Source organism: Anas acuta, chromosome 3, assembly GCF_963932015.1.
Source record: "Anas acuta chromosome 3, bAnaAcu1.1, whole genome shotgun sequence".
NCBI classification, from domain to species: domain Eukaryota; kingdom Metazoa; phylum Chordata; class Aves; order Anseriformes; family Anatidae; genus Anas; species Anas acuta.
In genome coordinates, this window is record NC_088981.1 from 86881983 (window position 1) to 86892856 (window position 10874).

Consider the following 10874-nt stretch of genomic DNA (forward strand, 5'->3'; position numbering starts at 1 on the left):
ATCCAAAGGGGTCCTTCTTATCCTCCTTATGCACACAGATAAATCCATACAGAGTTTTTCAGCCTGACACCACCATCTTCTACTGGCAAATGTTTAAAGAAGAAGAAGAAAAAAAAAAAAAAAAAAAAAAAAGCACTATAAATCATAGGATATAACAGGATTTTTTGCTCTAATATTGGATACGTTTCTGGCAAGCATACTTTAAAATGTACTTTATAATCGATGTTGTATTCTTAAAATTAAATAAAACAGCATAACTCAAATTACATTCATTTTGCAATGAGAAAAATGGGAGCTGGAATAGAAAAGTAACATCTCGGTTCCAAGGTGATTACTTAGAGATGTCCCAATTCTCATCGTTTTGAAAAGGCTTATGATTATTTTTATTTTTTATTTTCACATCTGTGGCAGTATTTGACTCCCCTGGTGTTTTCCAGGTTGATGCAGCCCGGGCTGGAGCGTGTGCAGGAGGGGTCAGAGAAGACCAGGCGCAGGATGGAGGAAAGAATTGAGGCAGATACAAGGCGGGCTGAGCCGAGCCGAGCCGAGCCGAGCCCGGGTCGCGCTGCCCAGGCGCCCCCTTGTGCCCCGCTGCTGCGGAGACCGAAGCGGCTTCGCCCCTGAAATGCCAGCTAGGGGGGACATCGGTGCCGCAGGAGGCTTTTATGGCACCCATGGGCACAAGCGGCTGCTGAGCACGGAGCCGAATGCAGTGATTAACTGCACGCATTTGCTGCTAATGCAGAGATTCTTTAATATCCTTTTAATAAAATGCACGATTCAGGAGGGAAATGGCTTGACCTCCTGCCCTGCAGAAGCTGAGAGTTCAGACTGGGGCTGGCACCTGCGTAGACAATGAGAAAATGCAGTATTATGCAATTTTGTGTTTGTGTGTGTGAAAAAGACAAGCACAGCCCACATCCATGGGGCTAGAAAAGCCATGTCACCAGCTCACCTTCTGGGCACTGGCTGATGTGGGGATGGCAGCACGTGTCAGGTCTAGCAGCTGCTGTCACGTTAGGTGGCCTGGTGGCAGCACGGACGGTCATGGCTATGAACCTGAGAGCTACAATATCACCTCATTATTTTTTCACAGAATCTGGAGGAGAGACGTCCGGTCCTTTCAGTGGGACATTATAAACACCTTTTTAAGTACAGTATGAAAGTGCTCAGTAGCACACACCTCTCAGCAACACCTGAAACCTCCTCATCACAGCCCTCTGTGGTAAGGGATGAAAGCAGAGCTGATTCTAGCTGTTTTTAAATACGTGGTTAAGAAAATGAATTGTATAAATTCTTTGCCAAGTGATTAATATTAAAGAGGAGAAATCTCAATTACTAGTCAAAAGGGAAGCATGTTCTTAATAAGAGAACATTTGGACCAAAACAAAATGTCAAACATTTTTCTGATCAGCTGCATCCTCAGCTTGATGTGCCTCCTACTCTCCCCACAAGCTCAGCATCACCTACTGAGCTCGAGAGTGAGACCAAGCCTTTGTGGCTTTTTTAAAGGGTGCTGGTGCCACTGGGGAGCTGGGGTGCATCCATGGGGACAGAGCCAGCCCACACAGAGAGTACGGGCACAGTGTGGAGGTGGGGAGCCAGGCTTCAGAGGGACCTGAGATGATGATTTGCGTGATTTGGGGTGCATAGTAAGACTAGGAAATTCGGAAGAAAAAAAAAAAAAAAAGGTGACTACAGTGAATACCATAGGCAACATGAATGACTATTTCTCAAAGGTTTTACTCCCCAGGACAAAGGGAATAAAATTTCCACCCCAGGAAACCCATCAGGGCTCACAAAACTACAACAGCTCTGAGCTACACTAGCATCCCTCTGTGTCCTAGCCATCTGGCTCCTTTGAAGTTGGACTGTAAGATTTTATGACCAATAAGGAAAGCTATCTCGAAGAACAACTGTTAGGTCAAAAGAGGCATCTACATACATATACATTTATGAAATACATGTCTGACCTCTGGAGCTAATGGCATATACAGGCTTTTAAGCATATTTTACCAGATTATCTTTTTTCTCCTGCAGAGCTCTTGGGCTTTCTGAAGCAAGAGAAGGGAGGCTGCAGTTGGAGGTCTTGCTGCCTCATTCAGCCCCTTTGCCTCAGCTTGCCAGGGTTTTATTCTCCACATTCTTTCATATAGGCAGATGCAGCTGTTTTGGCAATAGGAGAGCCATGTAGAGCCACTGTGTGGAGGAGATGTGTCTTCTTTAGCTACTTAACACCCATAGAACACTGGGCAGCACTACACTGAATGCGTTCAGCTCTGAATGAATTTATAGTTAAAAATCCATACTTTGCAAAAAAAAAAAAAAAAAGTAATAAATCTGATGGACACATTTGTCACTGATTCTTAATTTTGATAATAGCTGACATATTTCCAAATGCACCATGACAGACCTTTCAAAGCACTCCGTGCAAGTAAAATTCTAGGGATCCCTGCATTGTTTATTATTGGCATGGGAACGAAAATCTGACAAGGATTTGAAAAACAATCATTAGAATATGATCAAAGACATCTTCTTTAAAATATAACCCTCACCTGCACAAAGTGTTATTGCTGAAGCAGTGGAAGCATGAGGAAGTAGCAGCCTGAAAAAAAAAAAAAAAAAAAAAAAAAAAAAAGATTTCTGCTAGCTCCAAGCAACAGAAAAGTGAAGCTCATGAAAACAACTGTTTCATAATCAGAATTATAGTAAGCGATAAGGCAGTGTATTCTCTAGTGTGGAAACTAAGAAGCTGTTTTCATACGAAGATACTTGACTTATTAAGTCAACTGTGACTGTGAAGGTCGCAATGAAGCAGGATGTTGTTCCCAAGAAACAAAAACCCAACAGTTTTCTTCATTATTATACTTATATTCCACTCAGCAAGTAGCACTTAGATGCTGCTACCTCTCTATATTATATTATCTGTTCAGATGATAAACTGTAAGAGGCAGCAGTGTTTTGGCAGTTTAATGGCCAACTACAGGAAGAGAAAAGCTCCTATATCCTGGGTTTGGGACGTGGGATCTGGGTGACTTTGGGCCTAACATGTTGGGAGGTGGGAACAAGGGAACATGGTACCTGCCTGTAGATACTGCCTTCCCCTACAGGACCATGGTCCTTCTCTCACTCTCAGATGGGCTGATGGCTCCTGTGGACATACAGAAGACTTCTGTTCTCAGGGGCAGCTCTGGAACCTGAGCTGTAAGTGTTATGGATGTGCAATAAAAGATTTCTAAATCCAAAGGATTACTGAATGTCTGTATCAGTGGTCTTCTAACTTTTTTGATCGCACTCCTCTACAGAAAAAATAAGTTAAGCGTGCACCTCCAGTATTTATTTATTTATTTAGAAATTATATATATATCTATATATACTGCCAGTGTAATAGCATGAAGTTTAACAAGAGCAAGGGTGGGATTCTGCACCTGGGATAGGGCAACCCAGGCTATATGTACTGACTGGGGAATGAGAAGCCAGAGAGCAGCCCCATGGAGAGGGATCTGGGGGTTCTAGTTGATGGCAAGTTGAATATGAGCCAACAGTGTGCCCAGGCAGCCCAAAGGGCCAGCCATGTCCTGGGGTGCATCAGGCACAGCACTGCTGGTCAGCTGAGGGAAGGGATTGTCCTGCTCTTCTCTGTGCTGGTGCAGCCTCACCTCTAGCACTGTGCTCAAGTTTGAGTGCTACAATGTAAGAAGGACATAAAGCTATTGGAGAGTGTCCAAAGGAGGGCCACAAAGATGGTGGAGGGCAAGAGATATGAGGAGTGGCTGAGGTCCCTTTGTTTGCTCAGCCCCGAGCAGAGCAGGCTGAGGGGAGGCCTCATGGCGGCCTGCAGCTCCCTCACGAGGGGAGCGGAGGGGCAGGCGCTGAGCTCTGCTCTCTGGGGACAGCGACAGGACCCAAGGGAACGGCATGGAGCTGGGACAGGGGAGAGTCAGGCTGGGTGTGAGGGAAAGGTTCTGCACCCAGAGCGTGGCTGGGCACTGGGACAGGCTCCCCAGGGAACTGGTTGTGACACTGTCCCTGATGGGGTTCAAGAAGCATTTTGACAACACTCTTCACACATATGGTTTGATTTTTGGGCCCTGCCTGGATCCAGGAGTTGGATTTGATAATCATCATTGGTCCCTTCCAACTCAGGATATTCTGTCATTCTGTGATACTGTACTAATATAGTATGTAAGTTGTGGAACATACACAAAAATATAGAATAAAAAAGGACAAGAAAGATTAAATAATTATTCTAAAATTATTTATTTTATTGTACTAATGGTATAAAATATATTTTCTTCCTGCACCCCAATGGACTGACATGGAGACCCACTTCCCAACTTTGGAGTTTCCCTGTCATGCTGGCTGCATTACACTGTAACCTCTTGGTGTAAAGGTGTTTCTGCAGGACCTTCTCTCCCCATGCTGATTTACAGTTGGCACCTCACCTGCAGCTCACCGCATGCAGAAGGAGTTCACCAGGCTGCTAAAATGAAGGAAGGGTCTTGCTAAGCCCCTTTAGACCCTCTTACAGTCATTCCATGCACTTGAAGTGTTCAGTGCTTCCTCCTATGTTTCTGAAGAGAAGATCCCCAGTCACAAGCTCAGGACTATTTGGATCTCAAAATTGTTTCAGACTTATCTCCTTTTACCAACATCTGTTTTAATCTTTGATGAGGCAAACTGTACCTTAGCGCGTGATTTGGAAGAGAACCAAGAAAAACAAGGTTTTGATTTTCAGTTCATCTAAACACCAGATAGTCGAGAAATATCATCCTGCCAGCTAATCGGAGTCAGGCTGCACGTTGCTGCTAATCTGGGACTAGGAGCTGCATTGTGGCCCTGTGTTATCGATAGGACCATGTGCACAACAGCAAAAAAAGGTAATAAGAAGACCACAGTAAAACCAACAGAAAAAGAAAAATCCCTGAGGTGCCAGTGCCAGAATACTTCTGGTGGAAACTTTCTCTAGCCAAAGCCTTAAGCACCTTACAAACTACTTGGTGAAATGGTTGTTAGTGATGGAGCACTGGCACAGGTTGCCCAGAGAGATTGTGGTTTAGTTCCTTAGAGATGTTCAAAAGCTGCCTGGACATGGTCCTGGGTGACCTGCTCTGGGTGTCCCTAATAGAGCAGGGGGTTGGACCAGATGACCTCTAGAGGTCCTTTGCAACCTCAATCATTTTGTGATTCAGTCATTCTGTTTGGTCAAATCCCAATAGGAGCAGCCTGGACTGTGTGTGGGACTGGAAGGGCACTTCTCCCCTACTTCAGATAATTTTAGCTGCATGAGAGCTCACTTTCTGTGAGCAGCCTTAGAAACCAGTAGTAGAACTGCTACTGCAACAAGAAATGTTGAGTGAGTTTATTTACTTGTCCAAAGCCTGACACAACTACTGTGTGAATGCATCCCAAGCTCAGGCAGTTGGGGTAATACAAGTTTACTTCTCTTTCTAACTACATTCTAATGTGTTAAACACATTAGGCTCTTTTTTCTTAAGAATCTGACTTTATTTCCCGCTCAGAGGTTGCCATGGCACTGTTACAATCAAAAGAATTAAGATGTTACATTATGATAATTAATGCAATGAACCTGATGAATTCTTCATGATTGTTATAAATGTCATTCCTTGGGCCTACAGTTTGCTCTCTTGTTTGCTCTTGCTTTCTTTTCACTTTTTTTTTTTTTTTTTTTTTTTTTTTTTATTAATTCTGGTGTCAGCATCCTTTGCAAGGATCAATTGAAAAATTACCACTGTTTAGAAGTGCACTGGTTAATGGGTCAAATAGCTGTTGTAGAGCTGATGAGTCCCTGGGGAATCTTTACCACTAGAAGGGTAATTTAAAATCAGAATCTGAGATAACTATAGTCTATATAGTCTATAACTTCAGCTATAGTCTATAACTATAGCTGAAGATTGAACAGGGTGGAACCAATATCACCTTATTTTTAGAAAAAGAAAACATTGGAACAGAACATTCAGGCCTCAATAATATACATGTGGCAGGAATCTATAAAAAAAAAAAGTATGAAATAGAATCTGGATTTGTCAAAATGGACAGATAAAGATGTTAGCTGTGCATTTGAGGTGAAGCAAAGCACAACAGAGATGAAACTTTAGTAATGTTTGAGTCATGGGGAAAAGTAAATATTCCAGAGAACTGGCAAGGGAGTCAGGGGAAGACTGCTTAGGGGTTGGGGTGCTTCTGGGCTGCACCATTTTCTTAGCTATGCTCCTTGGAAGGTACTGTTTGGCCTGTGGACAAATGTATAATGCTGTGACGTTAATCTCAGTTTTAAAGCACAGAGGACAATGTAATTCTATAAACAGTACTCTGTTTCTGTGTTTTCCTTCTTTCTTTCAGGCCACCACACCTACTGCCTCCTTTTCCTCTTTGGGTTATTGCTGGTATTAATCTCTCCAAGGAGAGCACAAACCTACCAACTGCTACTTTGAAGACATTGTAACAGATGTTCAAAGAAATATATAGGTATGCAAACGCAAAATGATAGAATTTTATAAGTATATTTTATTCACTTGAATCATTTTAGCACAACTTGATCTGGTAGGCTTGTTTAGTAATACTAGACTGATCATTTTTCAATTCTCAAGCAATTGTGTCAATTTAAATAAAATATATACTATATATATACATATAAGAAAGTGTATCTGTAGTCTTCCACAGGAAAAAACAAGCCAAACCAAGCCAAACCATGGCAGTAGTCGCAGTATTGCCAGAAAAACATTTGCAGCACTTATAACGTCCATGGCCCTTGCAAGAAATAGCTGTTAAAGGAATGAGCTGCTGTCTCCACTGCTGCTGTTTTCTAGCCTCTGTTCTCCCCCTAAGGATGAGAAGGGGGTTAGGAGAATAAGTTCTCCACATGCTTTGCCTGGAAGCCACGTGGAGAATTTCTGGTGGGAAGCTGGTTGGCAGAAAGGGAAGTTTATAGATCAAGTGTGTGAGCCAGAAGAGAAGATGCTGGGTAAGTCTAAAAATGTCTGGGCAAAGTATGCAAGCCAAAGTACATATACACAGAAGAGTCAATGTAGTGCAGCGGGTGGATAAACAGTAGAAGAATGAAGTAGCTGCATAAACATTACTGGAAGCCTTCGGGCCAGTACAGAAAAGGATGTGAGGCCACTTTGATGTTCGGCCCCATTGCTAGCACTGAGATCTGGGGGTCAGTTCAACAGGTCACTGATAGACAACCGAAATGCCCTTGGTATCTGGCCTGCCTGCTTTTGCAGAAAGGGAAGCACATCTGCCAACCCCCCGTCAATGTCTGGGCTACCAAAAGGGCTTTCAACTAGCTTGAGATGCTTGTCTTAGGCAGCTGAATTAAGCTCTTAATCAGCAGAGTGGTGGGGCCAACTTGAGCTGGTTAAACTAAAGGCATATATATAGGCATTTCCCTTCAGGTTTCTTAGCCTTGAACTGAAGTGTCTACATAACCACATGAATATGCTGAAGACTCCTTACAGACACTTCTATCTACACGAGGGAAAACAGAGGACTTTATCAAATTTTATCAACAGTTTGAAAAAGATCATATTGGCTGGAATGGACAGATTTTTGTTTTCAAACATTTCCTGCCAACAAGCAACCTATGTTTAAAAAAAAGGAGTAAAAATTGGAACTGTAATAGACACTATAGCTTTCTTTGCCGCAAGACATCAGAGCTTTTATTTCAAATATTTGACAAAGAAGCCCAGCAAAGGAGAAATATTGTTGGCTATTTTTTTTAAAGTATTAGTTATTGCTTTTATTATTTGAGAAGCTGGCTGGAAAATTTCACCAAATTAAACTGGAAACTAAATGGTACAGCAATTTTCACTGCATTTTCTCAGTTCTTGGAGCAGTTCTAATTATCCCTTCAGAGACAGCTCCTAGGGACCAAAATCTATTGCCTGTGCACAAAATCAGGCAAACACAGACCCAGTCTCTAAAAATTTACAACCTGACTAAAATCCTAATCCAGCAAACTACTTAGTCACTGGCTTTACAGTAAGCATTTAAATAGCTGGAGGCTCTTAAAGCCATGCCCCAATAGATGAGCTGAGTGAATATGAAATATGCTTGTTGCTTTCTTATTTTCGCCAGAATTTCCATAAATTGTATGGGCACAGATTTTGGGAACACATAAGCTAAAATTCCAAGCAGTCTTTTTATACATATGAGCACACATGCTAGTCATGTGTATACATATGTATATATGTATGTATGTATGTATATCTAATTACAACGCTTGCATAAATGCTGGGAATCTAAGTCACTGCTGTGAACTGGAAAGGTCACTCGAGCTGCATGAATTCAGAGAATTTGCTCTGGGGAGAGAGATTGGAACTGTCATCCAATATAGCTGCCCAAGTATGGGAAAATAATTCTGGAATATTTTTTTGAATAGGGATAAGCCTGAACAGCAAACCATAGGGCCAAACTGTCCCAAATGTAGCAGAGCTTGAAACGGAGTTATAAATTGATTTTTTTGTAGGGAAGCAATCATCCATCTTCTAGAAGGACAGTCAGGAGGGTCCAGTCATAATACTGGGCAGGAGCCATCTCTCAGTTTTTCACCCCCAAAAAGGTCATTCATTAAAATAGTTGCTAGCACTATGCTACATGCTTCTCTTTTGCATTACTGTTACTGACTCAAAAGGCTACAGGGGTCAGACAAATGGACCAGTGGTTGTTTAACTCTCATCTGGACAACCTTTCAAACATCTTTCCAGCATCAAATGTGCATGAGTTTCCCTCCATATTTGATGCCTCTTTTAAGTCCTTGGTGAAATTTAGACCAATTTCATAGGATTGCAAAGGAAATCACAGATCTCTGCCTTTTCTGTTGGGTACCTTTAGCTAAGACTGACCCAAAGTGATGATGTTTGTAGAACACATTAATGAACAGCCATTACATGAGCCTCTGCTCACCCATACCTACCCAATACGAGCTGGGTATAACCCTAGGGGAAGGAGAAAAGGAGACAAATAAGCTACCACCTTATGAAGGCAACTGCAGATGTAGGAAGGCTAGGAAGAAAACATCAATGGTCTGAGAGAGTGCAGGAGGAGTGGGTAAGGTGAGTGCTCAGCGGAGGTACCTGTGTCAACTGAAGCCATTACAACTGACTAATACAGGAAAGGAAACTGGAAAGGCGTACTCAGCCTGCAGTTTAACTTTTCGTGACATTTAATGCCTAAGGGCTGTTACCTGATGAGGGATAACCACGGTATTTGTAACATGTGCTTACCTACAAGGCATTGACTACAGTAGGATAAAGACCTTTAAGGAATCTTTGTTCTATTTTCTTCCTACATTTCGTTTCCAATTCCTCAAGATGCAGTGGTTGCCCTTGGCAACATTCTCTGGATTCTTCCAAAAATTTATGAAGACAAAATGGCACATCTGAGGACAAGCCAGCTTGGTCATTAAATAAACATTCTCCTTCCATTCAGTGGCAGAATCAGAGCCACAAAAAGTCTCTTGCCTGGGTAGCTTCCTGAGATTATTGTCATTTATTACCAAAGCTACTGGGTCTTGCAGCAGAAACATAACAAGCTCTGCTCCTTCAGCACAACCCATCTCTTAGCACGTCCTGGGACATGCACAGTCCTGCTACTCAGAGAACAAGAAATTCTTCATAAAAATACTTGATGAAATGCTTCTCTTTGAAGTTCAAAGTTATCCATTTAAAGAAAAAAGTCCACAAAAATATTCTTTATTATTATTATTATTATTATTATTATTAATTTCAGACAATTTTGAAATCTATTTCCATAGGCTTCAAAAAAGATTTTAAATGGACAGCAGTTCTATAGTTGCCTTGGCAGAAATTTTTACCTAATTCATTCTTGAGTGGATGACCCATGATTGCGTAAGATTGCTTGTGGACTACAAGCAGCCTAACAAAAATAGGAAGCTAAAATAGCTATAAAATTCCACAACAAGCAAAAAAATTGTTATGAACAAGAAAAAAAAAAAAAGCCAGTAATTATTATAAATGAATCCTTAACTCCATCTGCACAGTATTTAATTACAGCAAAAAGAGAAAATCAAACCCTTCAGACACTGATATTTTCAGGGAATTGACATATCTTGGCACCAGCATAGCCACATTAGAATGATATAGAGTCTATAAAACCTTGGCTATAAAATGAGGTTTTCCAGAGGATAGATGAATATAAGAGAAAACAAATGCGATTTGCTTACAGGATGAGGTACACATTAGGCAGAGATATATGCAGAATATGGCACAGAGGTCAGAAAATATGTTGTTGAAATATATAAGCTGCTGAAGAGAAAACCAGTTTGAGAATAACAATGTGGTAGAGAAGTGATTCAAACCAAGAACCTCTCAGTTCAAGTTAGCAAGGGGTTAACTCCTACATTAAGTAATTTTTCTAAAGGAATTTTACAAACAGTGTTGGCTTGAAAAAAGGCACATACTCGCAGTGCCAGTAACAGACATTCATACTTGTCAAAAAGGAAGTGGAAACTTTCTCAGTAAAAGATATATGGCAGTATAGCTAATCTTTGGATTTTTAACTCGATATGTTAAGATTCAAGAGTATTGTTGTGGCATGGTCGTGGTTTAGCCTTGCTGGCGGTACAGTACGTCTTCACTTTCTTGGTTTTGAAGTTTATTACCATTTTTAACACTTTTATTTTAAGAGAGAGCTGAGTGTTTTTGCAAGAGAGGATTTGCAAGAGAGATCAGCATTCCAGAGCCTTTGGTAACCTGCCTGCTCAGTGCTTGACTAACCAGAAAGGGGTTAAATGAGAATTCATACATCGCTCTGGCCCTAATTTCTTAATGCTTCAGAAGGAAATTGATAAATAGAATTAGTTGCCTACCAGACAGCTGTCATTTAAC